This window comes from Macaca nemestrina, chromosome 12, assembly GCF_043159975.1.
Source record: "Macaca nemestrina isolate mMacNem1 chromosome 12, mMacNem.hap1, whole genome shotgun sequence".
Taxonomy (NCBI): Eukaryota; Metazoa; Chordata; class Mammalia; order Primates; family Cercopithecidae; genus Macaca; species Macaca nemestrina.
The window spans coordinates 26,649,665-26,674,690 of record NC_092136.1 but is presented as its reverse complement, the minus strand read 5'-3'; the positions used below and the strand labels follow the sequence as shown (position 1 = coordinate 26,674,690).

General features: G+C 36.1%; 1 long non-coding RNA gene and 1 other non-coding gene across 5 annotated transcripts in view; one reads left to right on the top strand and one right to left on the bottom strand.

Moving 5' to 3' along the window:
• Positions 1-25,026, bottom strand: part of LOC105471585 (uncharacterized) — a 344,478-nt gene that overhangs the window by 84,543 nt on the left and 234,909 nt on the right. The window lies entirely within an intron of this gene.
• Positions 3,968-4,074, top strand: LOC112424914 (U6 spliceosomal RNA). The gene has a single exon (XR_003015880.2). It is a non-coding gene; the product is annotated as a U6 spliceosomal RNA (small nuclear RNA).

The following is a 25,026-nucleotide window of genomic DNA, read 5'->3' as shown; positions in this document are numbered from 1 at the left end:
CATCATCTCTTCATTAATCCTCTTTGTACATGAAAAATATGCTTGACTCTGTAAGTGTACATATTTTAAAGTTCCATTCAGCAAAATTATGGAATAGAGGTATGTTTGTAATTCTGACAATAATGATCAGAATGATGATAGTGATAAAGAAAATGATATTGATGATAATTATAATATTGTAATTTCTGACAGCAGTTCCAAATTCTTACTTGTGTCTACATTATTTATTGGAGAGAAGCTATAGAAAACCATTAGTATTATCAGACAATTGTAGAGAATTGGTAAATCAGAGAAGACACTATCATAAATATGCTTCACATCCATTCTTTTCATTGTCATCATTAATTTTTATACTCAATGATTCATTCATTCATTCAGTACACACCAGGCACAACTAAGGTGCTGGAATATCACATAGAGCAAATAAGAGGATGGCTATTACCTTCATAGATCCTCAATTTAGTGGAATATATAGATATTAATTCCATAAAAATAATTGAAAAATAGAAACTATGATAAGTGGTATGTATGAACGTGTCTTGATGCTCTGAAGCTTATTAAAATGGATGTTTTTGTTTCATTCGTTTTGAGACAGGGTCTCACTCTGTTGTCCGGTCCGAAGTGTACTGGCATGATCACTGCTGACTGCAGGCTGAAGTTCCTGGGCTCAAGCTATCCTCCCACTTTACTGCCCCCAGTAGCTGGGACTACAAGCATGCACAACCGTACCTGGCTAACTTTTTTTTTTTTTTTTAAAGACAGAGTCGCACTCTGCCGCCCATGCTGGAGTGCAGTGGTGTGATCTTGGCTCACTGCAACCTCTGCCTCTCCAGTTCAAGTCTCGTCCTCCCAAAGTGCTGGGATTACAGTTGTGAGCCACCACGCCTGGCCTAATTTTTTTTTTTTTTTTTTTTTTTTTTGTAGAGACAGGGTCTCAGTATGTTGCCCAGGCTGGTTTTGAACTCCTGGCCTTCAGTGATCCTCTCATCTCTGAATGCTGACAGTCACTGGGATTATAAGCCCCATAGGAGTTAAAAAGAAAAAGAGAAGAGAAAATGTATCCCAGTAACAGCATTCAAGAAAAACATAATTTAAACCCATTTTGTCTGACTTACAGAAAGTTAAGGAAGAATGATTCAAGATGTGGCTACCAAAGTAGATTGGACTATATCAACTAGAGCCAGATCCTCCTTGTGTTAAGTATAAGGAGAAGAGATAAAAATATTTGAAGTTTAAGACTTTGCTGATAAGATGTGCCTTTTGAAATACTCACTCCGGCTTGACTGCTGCCTAAAGAATTACTTGGAAAGGAGTATACTTACTCTATAACAAGTTATAAAATTAAAAAATTATATATCTTTATGCCTGAGATTTTTCACAGCCAGTTGCTAAGTTTAATAAGAAAGTTTGAGATAAAATAAATTTTCTAATTAGTGACAATTGATTTAAAACAACCAAAACTTACATTAATTCCAAATATGTTGTTTTCATGATATGTTGACATATATTTATTAGATATTCTAGCCAAACTAACTAAAATGTTTGTGCTCTTTCATCATTTGTGTCATATTTTACTTTTGATGTTTCTTCACATAGCTTCTTATGGCCCGCCACTTCTTGCCTCCCCATCCGCTGCAAGAAAAAAGTAATGTCTTACCACTCTCCATGTCAACGCAATTTGTGTAGGTTCTACTTGCACACTTCCAATACGTGATAACTTATTCAAAAAACAGACTATTTCTAACACACTGCAAATTTTATAGGTGTAGCAGTAATAATTTGATCTGTTTTCCTTCCACTGATTCTGACTTGATGTCTTGATGTCACAGGTACTTAAAGACAATGCTTTAAAAATTTCTAATATTCTTTACGAATACATTACTTTATATTATTATATATTTCTGAAAGCATTACCTCCTACATAAAACATTTCCTTATTGAACAATATCAAAAAAAAAAGTGATGAATTCTACCTAGTACAAAAGTTAACCAGGCCAAGTTTGGAAATCCTAGAAAGGAGAGAGGAAATGAATTTGGGGCATATATTCCTCCCATTTAAGAGAAATAGAATTTTCAGGTTTAATAAAACCATATGGGGTCAGAAAAGTCTGTCAATATAGGCATATATATTTTTAACCATTTTGTAATTGTGAGAGACTCATAATACAGACATAAAATTCAGTTATTCTAAAAGCCAACATAGTTTTTTTTGTAAATGTGAATCGAGTAATATTGTTCTTCTGCTTAAAACTCTTCAATAAATTATCATTACAGATAGCCTAAAATACACATTTGTTACTACATATAATACGATCCTACATGATGCAGCTCCTATCTCATTCCTTACTACTCTCCCCACAATACTATGCTTCAGCTGCCAGGTCTTAAATGTGTCAAGTTCAACTCTGCTTTGAGTCCTTGGCACTTGCTCTTTCCCTCTCTGAACTATTCTTCCCACAGAGCCTCATAGGTCTGAATTCTTATCACTTACACCTAAGCTGAAATAGGAGATGCTCAAGGAAGCCTTGCATGAGCACTTCCAGCCACCCTTTAGCACATTACACTGTTATATATTCTTCCTAGGACTGCTCATTATTTAAAATTATCATATTTATGGATTTGCTTATTATCTGTCTTCTTCCATAAATAGATGTTCCCTAAAAACAGACAAAGTATCTATCTGGTTAACTATTTTACTTCCAGAGTCACCTGTCCTATAGCAATACTCAATAAATATTTGTAAGATAAGAAAACGAGTGAATAAGTAAATAAATAAAACACACCATTGTAAGGTCTCCTCTGTACCACTACATCAATGCAGTTGCAGTCACACAGGATTACAGATCTTTTCATTAACAAAATTCACAATGCGTTATTTACTTTTCAGTTTATCATTAAATATGTTCAGAAATAAATATACAGAATTTTACGGCATTATGTGATAAACAAAACAAAGAGCTTCAAATAACTATTTTTCTCTGATGGGACCAAAATTTATTATCAATATACTTTAGATAAATCTATTTTGTAATCCATGCCTTTACAGAACTACAAAACGCAGCTATTTTTTAAAAAGTACGTTAGTTTGGATATTACCAGGTGTAAAAGAAGAAAAATTGAGAGGGTAAAACATTGAGAAAACACTTCAGGTTACCAACTATACTAGATTAAATTAATATTCAAGCTGTGATTGATCACGATTGTTTGAAAATAAAATGGTGACTTAAAATGTTCCTAAGTATCAAATTAATTGTGATATTTTATTCATCCTATTATAGGTAGGTAGATAGGCATGAGTGGAGCAAGAGAGGGCTCTCCCCCTACTACCCACTAGAAATGTTCGGTGATAGTTTCTGCAATTTTTTGCGTTGGCTCTCCAAAAGTGATAAACTGGCTGTGGCGCCAGAAAGAGGCCGTTTCCTGATGGTCCACGCCTGTTAACATCAAAAAATTAATTGAAAGTAGGCCCCAGGCAGAGGCAACATCCTCGACATCCACATTAAGAGACAAAAATGGCGAAGTATGATCTTCCGGGTACAGGCCACTGGAAAAGGGAAGAAAGCCTCAGCTGGGCCTGCGTATAACTCGGTGCACACACTGCTGTGCTCAGTTCCAAGGGGTGAGGAGCACGCTGCGCATGTGGGGAGCCCACCCTAAGGGAAGAATCACGCGAAAGAGGCAAGCCTGTAAAAGTCTTAGGATCACTGATAAATGGACACTTGGGCAGCTCTCACTTTAACCTTCAGGTGCCCTCTTGGGTCCCTTCCAAGTGAACTTTCCTTTCTTCTCGTTCTAAAGCCTTTTAAGTAAACTTCCACTCCTGCCCTGGAATTTGCCTCGGTCTCTTTTTCGGCTTTATGCCCCTCGGTTGAATTCTTTCTTCTGAGGAGGCAAGGGCTGAAGTTGCTGCAGATGCCTATGGATACCCTGCTGGTAACTCAGGGTAATTTAAATCTCTTCCACTGCTGTGCTCGCTTCGGCAGCACATATACTAAAATTGGAACGATACAGAGAAGATTAGCATGGCCCCTGCGCAAGGATGACATGCAAATTCGTGAAGCGTTCCATATTTAAAAAAAAAAAAAAAAAAAAAAAATCTCTTCCACTGCTAATAATCCTATTCACATTAACGGGATGGTCAAATGAATCCAGTGGATCCCTAGCTAGACAAGCAGTCAGCAGACACCCACTGAGTAATCATTATACAATGTGTTTCGTTAATATGAGAAAAGCAAATGTGTACATATGTGCCAGTTATGGTTCTAAGAATTTCGCAGGTATTAACAAATGTAATCTTCATGATAAGCCTTCACAGTAATTATAACTATTCCTATTAACAGACAAGGCTAAGAGACCTGCCCAAGATAAAACTCATCAGAGTCAGGATTTGAACTTAGGCAGTCTGACTACAGCTTCACACTCTTGATCACTGTGCTATCCCACTTCTCATTCAATTCTCTTTTTTCTGAAAATCAAAATAAATAGCTGAAGAATAAAGTCAGATGTGGCTGAGAGAGCTGGAGACTTTTTTTTTTTAATTTATTTATTATTATTATACTTTAAGTTCTAGGGTACATGTGCATAACGTGCAGGTTTGTTACATATGTATACTTGTGCCATGTTGGTGTGCTGCACCCATCAACTCGTCAGCATCCATCAACTCGTCATTTACATCAGGTATAACTCCCAATGCAATCCCTCCCCCCTCCCCCCTCCCCATGATAGGCCCCGGTGTGTGATGTTCCCCTTCCTGAGTCCAAGTGATCTCATTGTTCAGTTCCCACCTATGAGTGAGATTCTTATACACCAGTAACAGACAAACAGAGAGCCAAATCATGAATGAACTTCCATTCACAATTGCTTCAAAGAGAATAAAATACCTAGGAATCCAACTTACAAGGGATGTAAAGGACCTCTTCAAGGAGAACTACAAACCACTGCTCAGTGAAATAAAAGAGGACACAAACAAATGGAAGAACATACCATGCTCATGGATAGGAAGAATCAATATCGTGAAAATGGCCATACTGCCCAAGGTTATTTATAGATTCAGTGCCATCCCCATCAAGCTACCAATGAGTTTCTTCACAGAATTGGAAAAAACTGCTTTAAAGTTCATATGGAACCAAAAAAGAGCCCGCATCTCCAAGACAATCCTAAGTCAAAAGAACAAAGCTGGAGGCATCACGCTACCTGACTTCAAACTATACTACAAGGCTATAGTAACCAAAACAGCATGGTACTGGTACCAAAACAGAGATATAGACCAATGGAACAGAACAGAGTCCTCAGAAATAATACCACACATCTACAGCCATCTGATCTTTGACAAACCTGGGAGAAACAAGAAATGGGGAAAGGATTCCCTATTTAATAAATGGTGCTGGGAAAATTGGCTAGCCATAAGTAGAAAGCTGAAACTGGATCCTTTCCTTACTCCTTATACGAAAATTAATTCAAGATGGATTAGAGCTGGAGACTTTTAAAGTCATATCCAGAAAGTCAGAACATTGAGAAATAGAGAAATAAGAGTAATTATGTACACTTTTAAATGATTCAAATAAATTTAATTGAATTTAGAAGAGATAGATTTTTGGCTGTTTTCTCTCCAACTAATTTTGCCCAGCATTATTTGAACTTGTAGACAGATTTGTCAAGTTCTACAAAAGACAGCAAATAACTTTTGGATAACAAGTAAACTTTGCTGTATTTTTTTAGGCAAGTTCATCATGCATGAATTTCACATCCTCTTTTTTAAAAGTATTAACAGTCTAAACACATTTATGAAATGTCTACTGTTCAAGAAATCATGGAGCCTAGTTTACATGGTTTTACACATATTTACACATTCTTTACACATTATAAAAACTCTACTTTTATTAAAAATGCATTTAAAATTCTACAGTGACATGTGAAAACAAAATAAAGATATGGATACCAGTCCCAGCACTATTATCATTTGTGAATTAAACTTTTACCAAAATGCTTAGTTTCCTTAGAAACTATTTTTCTAATTTTATGATGAGATATGGTACACTGCCACTGCTTTCATCTGCTCAGTATCATGTTCTCTGGGGAATTTTCCAAGCTTATTCTTTTTAACTCTGGTAGTTCTTACACTCATGAGTCAGTCTCTCTCTCATACTCATGAGTCAGTCTCTCTCACTCTCTCCCCCCCTCTCTCTGTCTCTCTGTCTCTCTCTCTCTTCCCCTCTTCTCTCTCTCCTGGAAATGTTAATCTTTAGGAATGTATCCGGGGCCAGAAAGCAGGCAGCTGGAGATGAGTATTTTGTAGCATGTCGAATAAGGTACACTAGTCTCTGCTACTAAGATTCCTGAAGCAGTTGTGCGTCCTGTCTTTTCCAAACATGACTGGACAATTTCTCCAGTACTGTAATTTATACACTATGTTCTAAAAGTCAACATATTTATGCTGGAATCAATCAGAATTTCTTTAAACCTTCCTATATGGTTTGGACGTCTCCCCACCAAAATCTCACCTTGAATTGTAATAATCCCTATGCATTAAGGGCGGGGCCAGGTGGAGGTAATTGAATCATGGGTGCAATTTACACCATCCTATTTTGGTGGTAGTGAATAAGCCTCACAAGATTTGATGGTTTTATAAATGGGAGTTCCCCTGCACAAGCTCTCTTGCCTGCTGCCATGCAAGACATGCCTTTGCTTCTCCTTTGCCCTCCGCCATGATTGTGAGGCCTCCCTAACCATGTGGAACTGTGAATTCATTAAACCTCTTTCCTTTATAAATTACCCCAAGTCTTAGGTATGTCTTTATTAGCAGCATAAGAACAGATTAATACACCTTCCATCTTTTTTTATTAATTAATTTCAGAAGTAAATTAGAAGAAGTGCTTTGTTAATTACAAGACTCCCAATGATTTTACAGTAGCTTATTTACATAGGGCAAACTAAGGAAAACAGAAAACATAGATGTATGTTTTATGAACAAATAAATGTAAATATAAATGTCTTAATTATCAGACTATAGATACATTTTATTCACAGCTGTAAGATCTTGAGTATTTATAATGTTGAAAATAAATTTACTAAAATCCTTGGTTCTCAATAACTAGGTCTACAAAGCTGAAAAGGATAAAAATTTTTGTGTCTTTTTTCTTATACCTCAAAAAACTTCAATTTTTCACTTTTTATCTCACTGGCCGTGGTGATAATAAAATGTGAATTTCTTGAAAATGTGGAAAATACTGTACAAGTAAGGTAAAAGCAATGTTGTTGCTCTTATTGTATTGTAATTATGTTCCTATATCACTCTCTAGATATTAAATGCCCAAGATGAAGGCAGTAAGCTAAAATTGTGGTATTTGAAGTTTTTGCTAAGATACATTTCATAAAAGAATTACAGAAAAAACTTTTTTGAATGATTTATAAAGTCCAGGTAATACAACATATCTTTTTAAACAAAGATTGTGTTTTCTTTATGTGAAAATATCAAGTGTCTAGCACATTATTAGGCATGTGGTGCTAAGTACTATAAGTAAAAGTTTGCTCCCTGGCACGTCCAAAATCTAACTTTAAAATGATTCCTTGTGTTATATATGTGTTAATATGTGTTAATTGCCTCTGATATATTAATAAAGTACTTACCTAGGAGCTTTGAATGCTTCCTGTTGCTACATTTTGATTTACCATTCATTTGCCAATTTCTCTTGGTTTGCTTTTATTTTTGAAATGCAGGGTTAAGTTTCTTAGCTTTTCTAAGTATAGGTAGCTATAAAAGAGCATTGTGGGTTTCTATTTTTCATATGTGAGTTAACACCATTACATGCTGCCATGAAAGCGGATGAGCCACCATTAATCATAGAATCATGCTGCTGGAAGGAAACTCCAAAGGTCACATAGTTAATCCTCTTGACTCCACGTAGGCTGCTTTGAAATTAACCTAGACAAATAGGTGTCTGTCTAAGCACTTAAAGGTTGAATGGCACCGCGAATGCATAAACAATCATAGCCAAGTGGAGTATGAGCTGATCATTTAGATAATTCAAGCAGCGTATCTTCACATTAGTTCAATCCCCTAAATATATTAATATTTCCATTTGAACAGTGGTGTAGTTTAGCAGGAGAAGGCGACTGAGCCGTCAGAAAAATTATCTTAGAATATTTTGTTGAGAATGAAAGAAGAAACTACATATAAAGTGCCTTCTATCGGGTATTAACATCTCAAAACTTAAAAAAGCTCAAAACAATATAAAGTGATTTAAAACAACCATTTATTTGTTCATTTGATTATATAACTTGGGCTGGACTCCATGCAAATGGATAATCTCTACTCCAGTGGTGATGCCTGGGGTATGTTGACTGGGGTGGTAGTATACAAGACAGCTTCATTCACATGTCTAACACAATGGATGGGGGTATTACGAGTATTAGTATAGGCACACTGAGCCTCTATGTTTTTGTGTCCTCTGTAGAAAGAGAGGCTTTTTTGTTTGTTTGTTTGTTTCTTTTTTGTTTTTGAGACAGAATCTTGCTCTGCTGCCCAGGCTGAGGAGCAATGGTGTGATCTCAGCTCACTGCAACCTTCACTTCCCAGGTTCAAGGGATTCTCCCGCCTTAGCCTCCCGAGTAGCTGGGATTAAAGGAACCCCCGATCATGCCCAGCTAATTTTTGTGTTTTTATAGAGACAGGATTTCACCATGTTGACCAGGCTGATCCTGAACTCCTGACCTCAAGTGACCCGCCCACCTTGGCCTCCCAAAGTGCTGGAATCACAGGCCTGAGCCACTGCCCCCGGCTGAGAGTCTTAACTTCTACACCTGAGGCTGATGAGCAAGAGGACAAAAATAGAAGCTATATACTTTCTAAGGTCAAGAGATGGAACTGGCAGAATGTTGTAGCCAGTGCATTTTAATTGGTCAAACAACAAGTCACAAGACTGATGGAAGGTAGGCATGTACAGGGATGAGTCCAATTTCTAGAATAAAATCTCAATAGAATCTGCCACAAAAATGTATGCGCTTCTCGTGTGAAAAATCTACTCACCCCACTTCTAAGCCACCTCCAAAACTCACCCTAGTAGAGCATGAGACTTGAAATTTAGTATCTTGTGATCCACATCAGGTCTGCATTTGGATCTGGCTTCCTGGGTGCTAGTCTTGTTCTTCTGAAGCACTGATAATGAAAATGACTGGTCATCTGCACCTAGTATCATTCATAGGACAGGGGCAGGACAATAGAGACTCTCTTTGAATGACAGGAGGGAAAACAGGCAGCATATTGCAGCCTCTGCTGCACTGCAGTTCTGAAATTCAGCTGTCGCTTGCTCTCAGAGTATTCCTACAGGGAGGGAATGTCCTTTGAATAAAAGCCAGTTGCGGCATATGAGAATCAATCATCAATCTATATGGAGCTCTGCTTTGGTTCTGTTTGCTTTGTTCTCTGAGATACCATTCCTTTATCACACGAAACAACTTTTATTTGTTGCTGAGTAGCTTTTTCTTTCCGATAACTAGACAGTTCATGGCCAGAAGTTTCATTTCATTTTCAACTTTTTTAATACCTTCTAGTCCAAGCTGGTATAAGTCCTGTAATAACTTCATATCAAATTATTCATCTCCTTAGGCAAAAGTCACACCAACCAATATCTTTAAGTCAGGCCCTTCTTAATTTGGGGTTGCAAGTCATAGTTTTACTGAACATTTGGACATTGTCTTTAATATTCTTAGAGGCCCTTCGTGTCATGCTGAAGTAATGTAAGATAAAAGTTTTTAAGTCTCTCTGAGCTTCTAAAAAGGGGTCTTATGTCTGTACCCTTTATTTGATCTTGCCCCTGAGGCCATGTTTTACTGAATTTGATGGATTTGTTTGCCCTGGATTTGATGTTTGCTTGAGGCTATTTCAACTTTATGGCTGAGGATTAGAAATACATACATATTCCAACCTATCAAATCCTCAGATGGAAATATTTCCTCTGAATTATGTATTAAAACTGAATATTTCCTTCTTATTCACATCACTGTCTTCTTACATTTTATCATACACAGTACATAAAGTCAATTGGCACTTTTGATCCTGGATATCTCCTTAGTCAGATATCTTTTCTCTATTTCATGCTAATTTAATTGGCAGCTTTGCCAGTTTCTCCACCAATACAAAGTGCTGGTTTTCTTTCCTTGAGCCTCCTACTGCAGCTGCCTCATTGGCCCTGCAGTCTCTACTAACAGTCTCTTCTTGCCTCTTCCAACCACCTAATTCCAAGCCAACGCCACGTATTTTAAGTTTCTGTTATGCAGCACTCCACTGCTAGGTATTAATGTCTGTCTCATTTATCTATTGCCAAGTAGCAATTGCTGAATAACCACCAAATACTTAACAACAACTACCATGTATTCCCACAATTCTATAGGAAGGCAGGACTTTGATGGAGAGTTCTTCGCCTTGGCTTCGCCTTGGCTTCACCTTGGCTGTGGTCACCACTGCTGTTGCATTTGTTTTGGAAGCACAGTTGACGATGGATCATCTAAGACAGCTTACATTACATATCGAGTTTCAGCTGGGGTAGCTGGAATGTTGCGTATTTGGCTAGGCTTTTCTTCACATATTCACTCACTATTAATAGTCTAATCTCAACTTTCTTACATGGCAGCTGGACTCCAAGGAGGGAAAGTGGAGGTTGCTAGTCTTCTGGAGACTTACATCCAGAACTAGCAGAGCATTTATCTTCACTGGATTCTATTGCTAAAAACTGGTCACGAGACCAACTCAAATTCCAGAGGAAGACACCACACCTGTCTGTTGATGTGAATTGTGATATGTGCACACAAAGATTAAAGGAATTCTTAAAAGTCATCTTTAGAGACAACCTGTTATATGCCAATATAATTCTGGACATATATTCGGTAATCAATAAGCATCAGTTGTTGTCCACATCTTCCAGATGACATAACATTACTCCTTTTGTACAATGAATGTATTTATTATATAACAATTTATAAAATAAAATGAATTTTACCCTCTCAGTTTACTTATTATAGAGATTAGAATTTCATTTTTAAGTTTCTTTTTTTTTTTTTTTTTTTCAGAATAAAGGGCACCATCTTCAATAACAAAAGATTTTGGGAGATCAAGTAGTATGATGATAACAAAGACAATGCCGGATTTTGCAACTGCAAAATGTTATTGATACACATCTTTTTATACAGCTTAGAACCCTTTTCCTTAGTTTGAGGACTAAAGGAGGATGAGATATAGTAGAATCGCAAATAAGAACTTTTCAAGCTTAGGTGCTTAAAATAATACGGGATGTGGAGGAGAGAGATTGTTATGAGGGAGGTCTCTTTCTACTGTCTTAACTTTACGTACATGCAAGGAATTTAAATTTAACAATCTAAAACTTTATATGTGCTTCCCACTCTCTCTTTTTTCAGCCTTTGATTACTTGTTCCAGCCAATAAAGATATATGCAGTGTAGGTGAGATGAAGTCATCATCTATATTTTGTATAAGTGCAGGTAACACATGCAGATTAGATGGAATTTTAAACTAATACCATATGGTCTGATTGTTTACATTTTTTTTTTTTATAAGAGGGGAAATGTTTTCTTTTTCTAAGAGTTTCCTTAGAGTATAGGGCAAGGAATTTCCGGATGAACACATTCAGGCATATTGACATCTTATTCCTTTGGTGTGAGGCTTCAGGGAATGAGTCTAAAAGGCCCTGGAAGCACCAATGGTGGGGAAACGAGGTGACATACTGACTGTGACAAAAGAAGCACAACACACAGTGTCAGCAGTTGTGGGAGTCACTGCTTCTGGCAGGGTGGTCTCTACTGGAAAAAAACTGGGTGATGATAGGAGGTACTTTTATCTGTATGAGTTTCAGAGGCATTTCAGAAAGTATTTTCAAAGTTATTTGTGTTGGCAATACTGAGAAAAAAAAACATGAAAATGTGTTTTCAAGAATGAGAGTGGAGATTCCTTTCATCACCAAAAGCTTCACAAGGAGCGATGAAGAGAGCTGTGTGTTCTTGTCTTTTACCCCAATTGCTTCACTCAGTCAGCACAATAGTGTTCATAAAGTGAACAGGAAAAGGAAGGGAGTAAAAGACGTCTTAACATAGGGACAAGGGTAGTGTTAGGTGCCAATGAAAGTCCTCAGTGAACCAAATTCATGTGCATAGAACAGAAGAGGCTTAGAAAGATTGTAATAGTGAATTTTAGGTGATTGAAAAGCAAAGACTGGGAGGACATTCCTGTAGACTTGGGGTGAGACAAAGAATGAAGCTTAGTTACATTATTAGAGGGAAAGAAAAAGTTTCTTACACTTCCGTGTTGGTGTAAGTAATATGGTTTGGATCTGTGACCCCACACAAACCTCATGTTCAATTGTAATCCCCAGTGTTGGAGGTGGGACCTGGTGGGAGGTGACTGGATCATGAGGGTGGTTTCTCATGAATCATTTAGCACCATCCCCTTGGTGCTGTTCTCATGATAGTGAGTGAGTTATTGGGAGATCTGGCTGTTTAAAAGTGTGTAGCACCTCCTTCCTCTCTCTTGCTCCTGCTCCCACCATGTATGATGCCTAGCTCCCCTTTTGTCTTCCGCCATGATTGTAAGTTTCCTGAGGCCTCCTGAGAAGCCAAGCAGATGCTAGAATCATGCTTTCTACAGAGTCTACAGAACTGTTAGCCAATTAAACCTCTTTACTTTATTAGTTACCCAGTCTCAGGTGTTTCTTTATAGCAGTGTGAGAATGGACTAATACAGTAATATGTTAAACCTATAGGGGAAGATCAACATGGGATGTGAAAGGAGTGGTGAACAGACTCCACCAGACTATTAGAAATAAAATGCACATGGTAAAACAAAAGATAAAGAGAAAGTTGGGAAGTGCTGAAAACTTGAGTCACATAAGGGCTCATATTTTATTCAGGCAAAAAAATTATTAAGTTCTTTTTTTATGTCAAACACTTTATTGAGCAAAAAGAAGAAAGACCTTTAATTTTGAGGTAAATTGTTTTTTATATTGTGAAAACAGGCACTCAAACAAATAGTTATGATTCAATATGCAGATAAATAGATCATTTAATATTGTAAGTTATATTCATCCTCAGTCTACATCTTTTATATATATATATTACACACAGATTAATATATTACAAATTAATGTATCCAGTGCTATTAAATTTTTGTCTTTTAGTATGAGCAGCATGTTATAATTTCTTTCATTTTTTAATCTGTCTGCTAAATTTTTTGATAGCTCATTCAATCCATGGAGTGTTTTCCTGTGAGATAGATTTCTTCTTGAAATTTTCCTGTACATATTATACATTTCTATACAAATAACTTACTTCCACAAAGCCCAATCCTTTTAATTCATCACATATACATTTAATTCTGCTGTTCATATTACCAATTGAACTTTCCTGAAACTTTCCTTTCCACTGTCAGTTCAAGCTGCCAATTCAAAAACACACACAGAAAGGCACAAAGGAAAGAACCAAATAAGTCATATAATAATAATGATATTGCCATATGTATTCACCTTAATCTGTAATATGCTCATAAATTCACATGCAGCACTGTATTTAATATTTCCATCAACCTGTAAGTTCAATTTTTTTTTTCCAATTTTATGTATAAGGAAATTGAAGTTTGATGAAATAAAGTAACTTGACCAATATTAAAGATTCAGTAAGTGACACATTGAATTTAGGAACTTACACTCTATGTCATAAAAGGTTACCTATTTTGCCAAGCTTAAAATGTTTTTACCTAAAATGGAGAATATATAAAAGGATTTATAATACGTTGAAGGATATTTTATATTCTTAAAAAAACAAACTGGAAAATTTGAATTTAAGAACTTACATGCTATGTCATAAAAGGTTACCTAGTTTGCCAAGTTTAATATATTTTTACATAAAACAAAGAATATATAAAAGGATTTTTGATACATTGAAGAAGAATATTTTATATTCATAAAAAATAAATTCTGGAAAGCTTGTATCTCTAGCAGTAGCAGCACAATTTAGGTCAATGAAGAAAAGCATTTGTCCTTCAAAACAAAATTTTCAGTTAAAGATAAAAAGAACTACCTATTTTAAAATGATATCAGGTTTCTCCTTCTAGGAATATGAAGTAGACACACTTTTTCCTATATCTTAACTAAGTAGTCCTTAGTTTTAGCCCAACTAAAAACCTTCGACATTATATGAAAGAAAACAAAAGAAGAAGGAGAAGGAGAAGGGGAAGGAGGAGGAGGAAGAAGGGAAGGAGGAAGAGTAGGAAGAAGAGGGGAAGGAGGAGGAAAAAGAAGAAGAGGAGAAGGAGGAGGAGAGGAATCTGAAAAGTGGAGAAAAGGAAGAACAGCAAGGACTATCAGGATCCAAAGAACAACATGATAGTGTCATCACCATCATTGTGTTTTCTTTTTTGCCTCATATATTACAGACTTGGAGTTACAAAAGCTGGCAATTTAAAAACACCAATGGACACAGACAATATAAAGCCCTACCACAAACCTGCTCTCTCTAGTCAAACTAGAAAAATAACTGCCTAAGAAGACAAAAGGCTTCTAGATCATAACTGCTCAACTCCACCCAAACTCCATAGAAAATTCTGTCACCTCAATTAACCATGGCACAGAGGCTGTGTAGGTAGTGTGAAAGAAAAGTAGAATCTTTGGACCCCAGACTTGCTATGCCAAAAGGAAAGTTAAGCTTGGGAGCTGAGCCACACAAAAGCTGCCTTTTTTTGTTGCCAAACAGACAGCTGTTTTCACGTTTATCTTATGTAAAATGTAGATTTATAGACCTCCAGACATATGCATAATTGACTTCCTTCCACTCCCTTCTTTTCACATGTAAAATGTAGATAGAGTAACCACCTGCCTCATTGCATACCCACCCCTCCCACCACCACCCTTTTTCTTCTTCCCCTCCTGCTTACTCTTTCCTCTTTAAACATTAGTTCCCAAAACTCTTTTTGGAAAAAATGTAGGTCACAGATCTTACTGTGGTTCGTGTTAAATTTTTCCAATTATGTCTTCAACCTTGGGAAAACAAATCACTAATTGATGGAAATCTGCCTCAGTCACTTTTTGGTTGACAGTAGTCTAGACCTGTACCCTTCCCAGGCTATAACTAGATGTTCCAATCCCCCACCGGGTTAGAATTAGGGAAGGCCAAGTGGGAAGCCTGGACTTTTTTTCCTGATGCGCAAAGACAAAATGCCCCTGTGCAGGGTCAGTGGAGTACACATAAGGAGCCTTACCTTTCACCCCAGCAAGCAGTAACAAATTGCCACTCCTCCTTCCTACCGGGTGTTAGAAATGTCTAAAGAAGAGGTTGGGTGCAGTGGCTCATGCCTGCAATCCCAGCACTTTGGGAGGCCGAAGTGGACGGATGACTTGAGGACAGGGGTTCAAGACCAGCCTGGTCAATATAGTAAAACCCCATCTCTACTAAAAAAAAAATACAAAAAAAAAAAAAAAAAAAAAAAATTAGCCGGGAATGGAGGTGCATGCCTGTAATCCCAGAGACCTGGAAGGCTGAAGCAGGAGAATTGGTTGAACCCGGGAGGCAGAGGTTGCTGAGATCACACCACTGCAGTCCAGCCTTCCAGACAGAGTAAGACTTAGTCCGAAACAAAATAAAAAATTAAAAAGAGCAGCACTTTTGCCACCATACAGCAGAAATTAAGCAACTGCAAACCACTGTGTCAGTAGAGACCATATGTGGAAATAAAACTTCTGTCCTTGCTGGGCAAAAATCAAGAGCCACCCTCTCCCTTCCTCTTGAGTATCACAGGAGGCTAAGTGGAAAATATGGACTCCTGTTTCTACTCAGTAATCATAGAGTGACATTCTACTCCCCACTCTATCTCCTTTCCTGCTGGAACAGTGTCAGAAAAAGCCAGTGATCAAAATGTCCTTAACATTTTCCTTAGCTTGACCAATTTTGTGACCAGCTTCTTCCTGCCTCTACACCCCTGACTTCCTTTTCCTTAGAACATTTACTGGAGGAGCCTGTCAATTGCACATTCTTCCCTGCCACTATGAGATGGACATTTCTTTTAAAAGCCTCCTGCCAGATTTGCAATGCAAGATTGTCTTCCTCAAGGATTAAGAGCCTCCTCTTTCAAATGTAATCATCAAGGAAGAGATCATTCTTGTGTCCCAGTCTCTATGGCAGGGTATGGGACTAAATTAGGTGCCTGCTAGGCAACTTGCTGCAAGTTGTAAAATTGTCTCCTCTCATGAGATTCCAGAAAGTTTACTTTGCCTTTGTTAAGGCCAATTAGCAAACACAGATTGACTAAGCACCCACCATTCCCAGTTACTAAAGACTCTCCAGCCCTTCACTTCAAGAGTTGAATTTAGACCATGTTCTGATCTCTTCCTCTGAAGCAATAGCCTTGAATAGACTTAAAGTATCACTTGCCTGTTTAATGTTGTCGGGTGGCTTTTGTTTTGAAACCAGCTAAAATAGAAACTGTCTCAAAAAATCATTCATTATACAAAAAAAAAAAAAAAGATTTGACTTAAAAGTAAAAAATCAATAGATGTCAGCAGCAAGATGGCAGAAATGTCAGAATTATCTCATAATTATTTCAAAGTGTTACCAAAAAGACATCCCGATCCAGACCCCAAGACAGAGTTCTTGGATCTCGCACAAGAAAGAATTCTAGGCCAACTCATACAGTAAAGTTAAAGCAAGTTTATTAAGAAAGTAAAAGAATAAAGAATGGCTACTCCAAAGGCAGAGCAGCCCTGAGGCTTGCTGGTTGCCCATTTTTATGGTTATTTCTTGATTATATGCTAAACAAATGGTGGATTATTCATGCCTCCCCTTTTCAGACCACATAGGGTAACTTCTTGACATTGCCATGGCATTTGTAAACTGTCATGGCACAGGTAGGCTTGTAGCATTGTGGACAACGAGAGGTCACGCTCGTTGCCATCTTGGTTTTTGTGGGTGTTAGCCAGCTTCTTTATTGCATCCTGTTTTATCGGCAAGGTCTTTATGTATTTTGTGCTGATCCTATCTCATCTCATTAGAATGCATAGCTGTTTGGGAATGCAGTCCAGTAGGTCTCAACCTTATTTTACTCAGCCCCTACTCAAGGTTGGAGTCACTCTGTTTTGAGCACCTCTGACAAAAGTAGCCATGGTTTTTCAAAAATGCTTCAGTGGGCAATTAAGAACATGCTTGAGGTAAATGAAGGAACAATTAGAAAGTCTCAGCAAAGAAATAGAAATTCTTAGCAAATAAGTAGAATAGATAAATATTAACCAAAAGGAAATTTTAGAACTGAAACACGCAAAAAACTTAAATAAAACTTAGCAACGGATTCATCAGCAGAATGGAGGTGTAGTATTCCTGTATATTTTAGAAACTTTCTAATTAATATCAATTACATACTCTTTTCTAACAGTTACATTTCTTCAAATAACTTTGTGCTGCTGGTCCTTATTTTATTATACCAGACAGATGTCTGAAAGAGGAATACTATATCTGGTCTATGAAACAAATTAGATTGTTTATTAAAATAAAGATGAATCATTCTAGAAACGGATCCCAGTAAGATTGCTTTACTCTATTTAATTGGACTGGTGACAATCTTTAACTTGGTAAAATTAACATCTTAGGTTTGTATCACACTTAAGTTATAATACATTTGGTAGGGACTGTGTTAAACTTTTTATCTTTATCATTCAAATATTTCACAGTTTGGTACACATAAAATTGTTGTTATAGGGATAAGTGGTTTTTTACCTTAACGTTAAAAAGCATTGAATCACAGAGAAAAAAACATATTCTCTCTTTTTTTTTTTTTTTTTTTTTTGAGACGGAGTCTCACTCTGCTGCCCAGGCTGCAGTGCAGTGCCGCGATCTCTGCTCACTGCAAGCTCCTCCTCCCAAGTTCACGCCATTCTCCTGCCTCAGCCTCCAGAGTAGCTGGGACTACAGGCGCCCGCCACTATGCCCAGCTAAATTTTTTTGTGTTTTTAGTAGAGGTGCGGTTTCACTGTGTTAACCAGATGATCTTGATCTCCTGATCAACTACCTCAGCCTCCCAAAATGCTGGGATTACAGGCATGAGCCATCGTGCCCAGCCGAAACATACTATTTTTCATTTATCTTCCTGACTTTCTTATTACACCAAAGAGAACATTTCTGTTTAATACCACTATTTCTTTATAATTTCTTCTTGTTTTAACAAAGATAAAGCCTCAGGCTCAGAATTTTCAGCTGGCACCGTATCTATCTAGGATTTATTTTAGCATTGCTTTGGTTTTAAAGTGTTTATTTTTTTGTTATCTGATTTTTATGCAAAGCGTTCTTGTTTTCCATTTTAAAGTTGATATAAAGTTTCTTTTTAAAAAATATGTCTAATTTTTTAAGGAGACTCAACTTAAAGAAAAATAATAAGTAATACGAATACATATGAAATGAAAACAGCCAAACTCATGATGGCTTCATCCTCATGCAGAATTTTAATTATTATGCTTTAACTCATTGGCTCTCCCAATAGATGCTAGATTAATGTCTAGTGTGGAAACTGAGGGCAGTGATTTATTCCAAGTTCTAAAGATCATTATAAATAGATCCTAGGTTTTATACTTTTAGCTTCTCAATCAGTGTCTCTTATGAAACAATGCCCCCTAAATTAAGAAGTCACATTTTTCTCCCATAGGGATTCTAGTCCAGGTTGTGTAATCCATTGTCTCCAACACTGACAAAGTATCTGTGGGAATCTTTATATCATTCCCTCTATTAAAAACATGCATCATGGAACTGGGATTTTAAAAAATAAAGTAGAAATAAGGTCATTTTTAAACTCTTTAAAGATACCTGTGATGAATTTATTTTGTTGATTGTTACAACAAAGATCACTTAATAAAAAGCCTGGCAGGAAAATAACTTAAGGGATTCTCTTGTTCTTTCTTCTGGTAAGTCATCCATTTATAAAGATTGTAACTCAGAAAAATAATAAAAGAAAAGATGTGATTAAATTAAAAGAGAAGACCTAAATAAATCTAAAATGCTACATTTAATAAAATGATGCAAAAATATCTACAAGATTGAAAGGCATGGGCTGGATTGGTTAGGAGAAAATGCAAAGAAATACATTTGCATAAGTTTTGCTTTAGAATTGAATTAAATATTATATCTTCTCAAGTTTCAGGACAAAAATGACAGATATAGCCATGATTAAGAAATAAAAATGGATAGCTTTTATTATTCAAAGAACTAGACTGTGACATTAATCAAAAGAAACCAAAGAGAATGCATTTCACTTATTTGATGAGCATATTTGGACAGAATTTAATGTTCAGAATGTGGGTTAGTACATTAAAATGTTCAGTCTCCTCCACCCCTAATTCTACGGATGCATAAATCATTTTTGGTTGGGACCTTCATTTGAGATATTTGTCTTTCAGATTTTTCTGATAAAATTATAAAATTATACATAAAAGGACTTTGTAATGGTTTGATTTTTACAATATTTCCAAATATTATCTTCTAGGACTAGCGTTTTGACCCTTTTCAGGATGTTATAAAGACAAAAAAAATGCATTTGTAGTTTCCAAATGTTTCTTCATCAAATCTTTTTTTGCACAGAAACAGAAAACCAAATGCCCCATGTTCTTACTCATAACTGGGAGCTAAACATTGCGTACACATGGATATAATGATAGGAACAGTAGACAATGGGGACCACAAAATGGGGAGGGAGGAAAGGGGGGTTTGAAAAAGTACTTATTGTGTACTATGCTCATTACCTGGATGAAGGGTTCGATCATGCCTCAAACTTCAGCATCACACAGTATATACATTATAACTGTATAATGTATACAGTATATACATTATAACAAACCTGCACATATACCCCTGAATCTAACAGATGAATTAAAAAAATATATATTTAGAAGCATTGCTTTAAAGTGATTAAAGGCTCTGCCCACATGAGAAAAATAACTAAAGTAGGAAAGCAAATTAGTTGTTAGATTTTAGTAAGTAAAGTTAAAATTTTCTATTATTTTAATATTTTCACCTCAAGTACTTAGGATGCATGTTATCCGTTTCTGAATATATAGACTAAAATAAGTCCATGATCTAACTTTCATAAGTCTGTAAACTAATACTCATAGAACCCATCTAGAAGTTAGAAATAATTCATTAGACAGTATAGCGAATTGACTTTATTAAAGAGTCTATAGTTAATAACTGCATTGTTACTTAATTTGGTCATACGAGACCCATATAATCAAAGTGAGATTCAAAGGCATTAAAATCTAATTAACGTTTCCAATGCATTCTCCATAAATATTAAGACAAATCTAGAATAATTATGAGATCAATGTTTTTATGGGACCAGTGGACTCACAGAGATGTTTGAACAGTTGAAATTTATCATGCTTTCCCAAGATACAGTGTGATGCAGACATGCTCAACCTAATTTTCAGAAACATTTGCAATTTAAGCAATTAAATGAAGAAGATATACAACTGATACGTAAAACTTTGTGAAAGACTACTCCCAAAATAATGTTTCTGTTATCTGAGTTACAGTTGAGTATTTTCTGAGGGGTTTCATGTGCTTTGATGTGTATCCTATTCTCAAGCTTACAGATTTTGTAATGTGAGCTAGAATTTTCCAACAAAGCAGAGATAGAATCAGAGTGAGGATTTTAGGCACAAATCAAAAATGTTCTTATTAATAATCAAATTTTGGGCAAATTAGCCAATGTTTCCCCAAGACAAATAAGTTAGAAAATTTACACATCATATAAAAATGATTCGTATTCATTCTGTTTGAATCATCATGACACAAAATACAAATGAGCTGTCTCACCCATGTCTTTAACTCAAGATTTCTCCTGGTATCACTGTTCTAACAAATGATAACTAATTTTCAGCTTTGTATTAATCTGATAAGATACATATCTCTTGGGGCCCCAAAAGAGTCATTTTATATTAAAATATTAGGGGAATTTCTGATTTGATCTGTAATTGATTACAGGTGCCTGGTTTATGATTCAACAAGACAGGTGGTGAGAGATGAACTGCATAAAATCAAGCCTCAGGCACAGCAGCATGCTACAGAAGGTTATGATTTTACGTCTTAAGAGATTTCTAGGGAAATCTTACCCAGAGTTAAGAAAAATGATTGGTTTACCATAAAATTATGCAATATTTTAAAGCTTTGTTATAAAAATCTTCCTAAAATGTTGGGAGCTATAAAATGAGGGATGGATTTACACAGAATTGTCTCGGTTACAGAAAAAAAGCCATGTTTAAAAACAGATACAACGTCATCACCTATAAAACTATTTATCAACAATTTATTAAATTGTCTGCATCATAAAATCTTAGATAAAATATCAATTAGGATGAAACACAATGTAGAACAACTTTTCAGTAATAACAACATCACTTAATATATTTTATATTTTGGAGCAACTGCAAGCAAATTCAAAATCTAGCAGAAGACAAGAAGTAACTCAGAGCAGAACTTAAGGAGACAGAGACACAAAAAACTCTTCAAAACAAAAATCAATGAATCCAGGAGCTGTTTTTGTTTTGTTTTGTTTTGTTTTGTTTTTTTTAAGATCAACAAAATAGACCATTAGCCAGAATACTAAAGAAGAAAAGAGAAAAGAATCAAATAGATGCAATAAAAAAAGATATAGGGAATATTACTACTGATGCCACAGAAATACAAACTACCATCAGAGAATACTATAAATACCTCTACACGAATAAACTAGAAAATCTAGAAGACATGGATAAATTCCTGGACACATACACTCTCCCAAGTCTAAATTAGGAAGAAGTCGAATCCCTGAATAGACCAATAACAAGTACTGAAATTGAGGCAGTAATTAATAGCCTACCAACAAAAAAAAAGTCCAGGAGCAGACAGATTCACAGCCAAATTCTACCAGAGGTACAAAGAGGAGCTGGTACCATTCTTTCTGAAACTATTCCAAACAATAGAAAAAGAAGGAATCCTCCCTAACTCATTTTATGAGGCCAGCAACATCCTGATACCAAAACTTGGCAGAGACACAACTAAAAAAGAAAATTTTAGGCCAATATCCCTGATGAACATCTATGCGAAAATCCTCATGAAATACTAGCAAACTGAATCCAGCAACACATAAAAAAGCTTATCCACCATGATCAAGTCAGCTTCATACCTGGAATGCAAGGATGAATCAACATATGCAAATTAATAAATGTAATCCATCACATAAACAGAACCAATCATAAAAACCACATGATTATCTCAATAGATGCAGAAAAGGCCTTCAACAAAATTAAACACCTTTTTATGCTAAAAACTCTCAATAAACTGGGTATCAATGGAATGTATCTTAAAATAATAAGAACTATTATGACAAACCCACAGCCAATATTATACTGAATGGGCAAAAACTGGAAGCATTCCCTTCTAAGCATAAGACAAGCATGTCCTCTCTCACCACTCCTATTCGACATAGTATTGGAAGTTCTGGTCAGGGCAATCAGGCAAGAGGAATAAGTAAAGGGTATTCAATTAGGAAAAGAGGTAGTCAAATTGTCTCTGTTTACAGATGACATGATTGTATATTTAGAAAACCCCATCATCTCAGCTGAAAATCTCCTTAAGCTGAGAAGCAACTTCAGCAAAGTCTCAGAATAAAAATCAATGTGCAAAAATCACAAGCATTCCTATACACTAATAATAGACAAACAGAGAGCCAAATCATGAGTGAACTACAATTCACAATTGCTACCAAGAGAATAAAATACTTAGGAATACAACTTACAAAGGATGTGAAGGACTACTTCAAGGAGCACTACAAACCACTGCTCAAGGAAATAAGAGAGGACACAAACAAATGGAAAAACATTCCATGCTCATGGTTAGGAAGACTCAATATCATGAAAATGGCCATAGTCCCCAAAGTAATTTATAGATTCAATGCTATCCCCATCAAGCTACCACTGACTTTCTTCAGAGAATTGGAAAAAACTACTTTAAACTTCATATGGAACCAAAAAAGAGCCCTCATAGCCAAGACAATTCTGGGCAGGAAGAACTAAGCTGTAGGAATGATGCTACCTGACTTCAAACTATACTACAAGGCTATAGTAACCAAAACAGCATGGTATTGGTACCAAAACAGATATATAGATCAATGGAACAGAACAGAGGCCTCAGAAATAACACCACGTATCTACAACCATCTGATCTTTGACAAACTTGACACAAGCAATGGGGAAAAGATTCCCTATTTAATAAATGGTGCTGGGAAAACTGGCAAGCCATATGCAGAAAAGTGAAACTGGACCCCTTCCTTACACCCTACACAAAAATGAACTCAGGATGGATCAAAGACTTAAACATAAGAACTAGGACCAGAAAAATCCTAGAAGAAAACCTGGGCAATACCATTCAGGATGTAGGCATGGGCAAAGTCTTCATGTCTAAAATACCAAAAGCAATGGTAACAAAAGCCAAAATTTACAAATGGGATCTAATTAAACTAAAGAGCTTCTGCACAGCAAAAGAAACTATTGTCAGAATGAACAGGCAACCTACATAATGGGAGAAAATTTTTGCAATCTATCCATAGGACAAAGGGCTAATATCCAGAATCTACAAAGAACTTAAACAAATTTACAAGAGAAAAACAAACAATCCCATCAAAAAGCAGATGAATAATATGAACAGACACTTTTAAAAAGAAGACATTTATGTGGCCAACAAACATGTTAAAAAAAGCTCATCATCACTGGTCATTAGAGAAATGCAAATCAAAACCACAATGAGATACCATCTCATGCCAGTTAAAATGGGAATCATTAAAAAGTCAGGAAACAACAGATGCTGAAGAGGATCTGGAAATATAGGGACGCTTTTATACTGTTGGGAATGTAAATTACTTCAACCCTTGTGGAAGACAGTGTGGCAATTCCTCAAGGATCTAGAACTAGAAATATCATTTGACCCAGCAATCCCACTACTGGCTATATACCCAAAGGATTATAAATCATTCTACTAATAAAAGACACATGCACACATATGTTTATTGCAGCACTATTCACAATAGCAAAGACTTGGAAACAACCCAAATGTCCATCAATAATAGACTGGATAAAGAAAATTGGCACATATACACCATGGAATACTAGGCAGCCATAAAAAATGATGACTTCATGTCCTTTGCAGGGAATGGATGAAGCTGGAAACCATCTTCTCAGAAAACTAACACAAGAACAGAAAACCAAACCCCACATGTTTTCACTCATACGTGGGAGTTGAACGATGAGAACACATGGAATAGGCAGGGGAACATCACACAATGGGGCCTGTTGGAGGAAGGGGGCTAGGGGAGGGATGACATTAGGAGAAATATCTAATGTAGGTGATGGGCTGATGGGTGCAGCAAACCACCATGGCACATATATAGCTATGTAACAAAACTGAACATTCTGCACATGTACCCCAGAACTTAAAGTATAATTTAAAAAGTAAATATATATATATATTTTTTTATATTTTAATTTGTAATAATTACACCGACATAAAAATGTTTTTGCTTCATTTTATATTTGCCAATACTAGGTGAAGAGAAGAAAGAATTAACAAAGAAGAAAGCTAAGTTTTGCACTGTAACAAAGAAGCAGCAAAAAATAACAAGGAAAGAAAGGGAAAGTAATTTTGTTCAAATCATGGAAGGTTTATGTGATCAAAGGAATTATGCACTATTTTTTTTTAATTTAGGATATCGAAGGAAAGTATAATATATTGCTATACTTTAGATTGGTTATGTTTTAAATAATTTGGGGTAGAGCTATTTTGCTATTTGCTGTATGTGTCACATAAACGCTTATGTTAACAATAAAAACTTAAACAACTTAAGTTTGCAGCGATCTGCACATTCTCCACGTTCTGTTTACCAAGAAAAAGAGCAAGGTAGAAGACTTTTCAACTTGGGATGAAAACCATGTGTCTTAGAAAGTTCAGGAGGCTATAATAGAATACC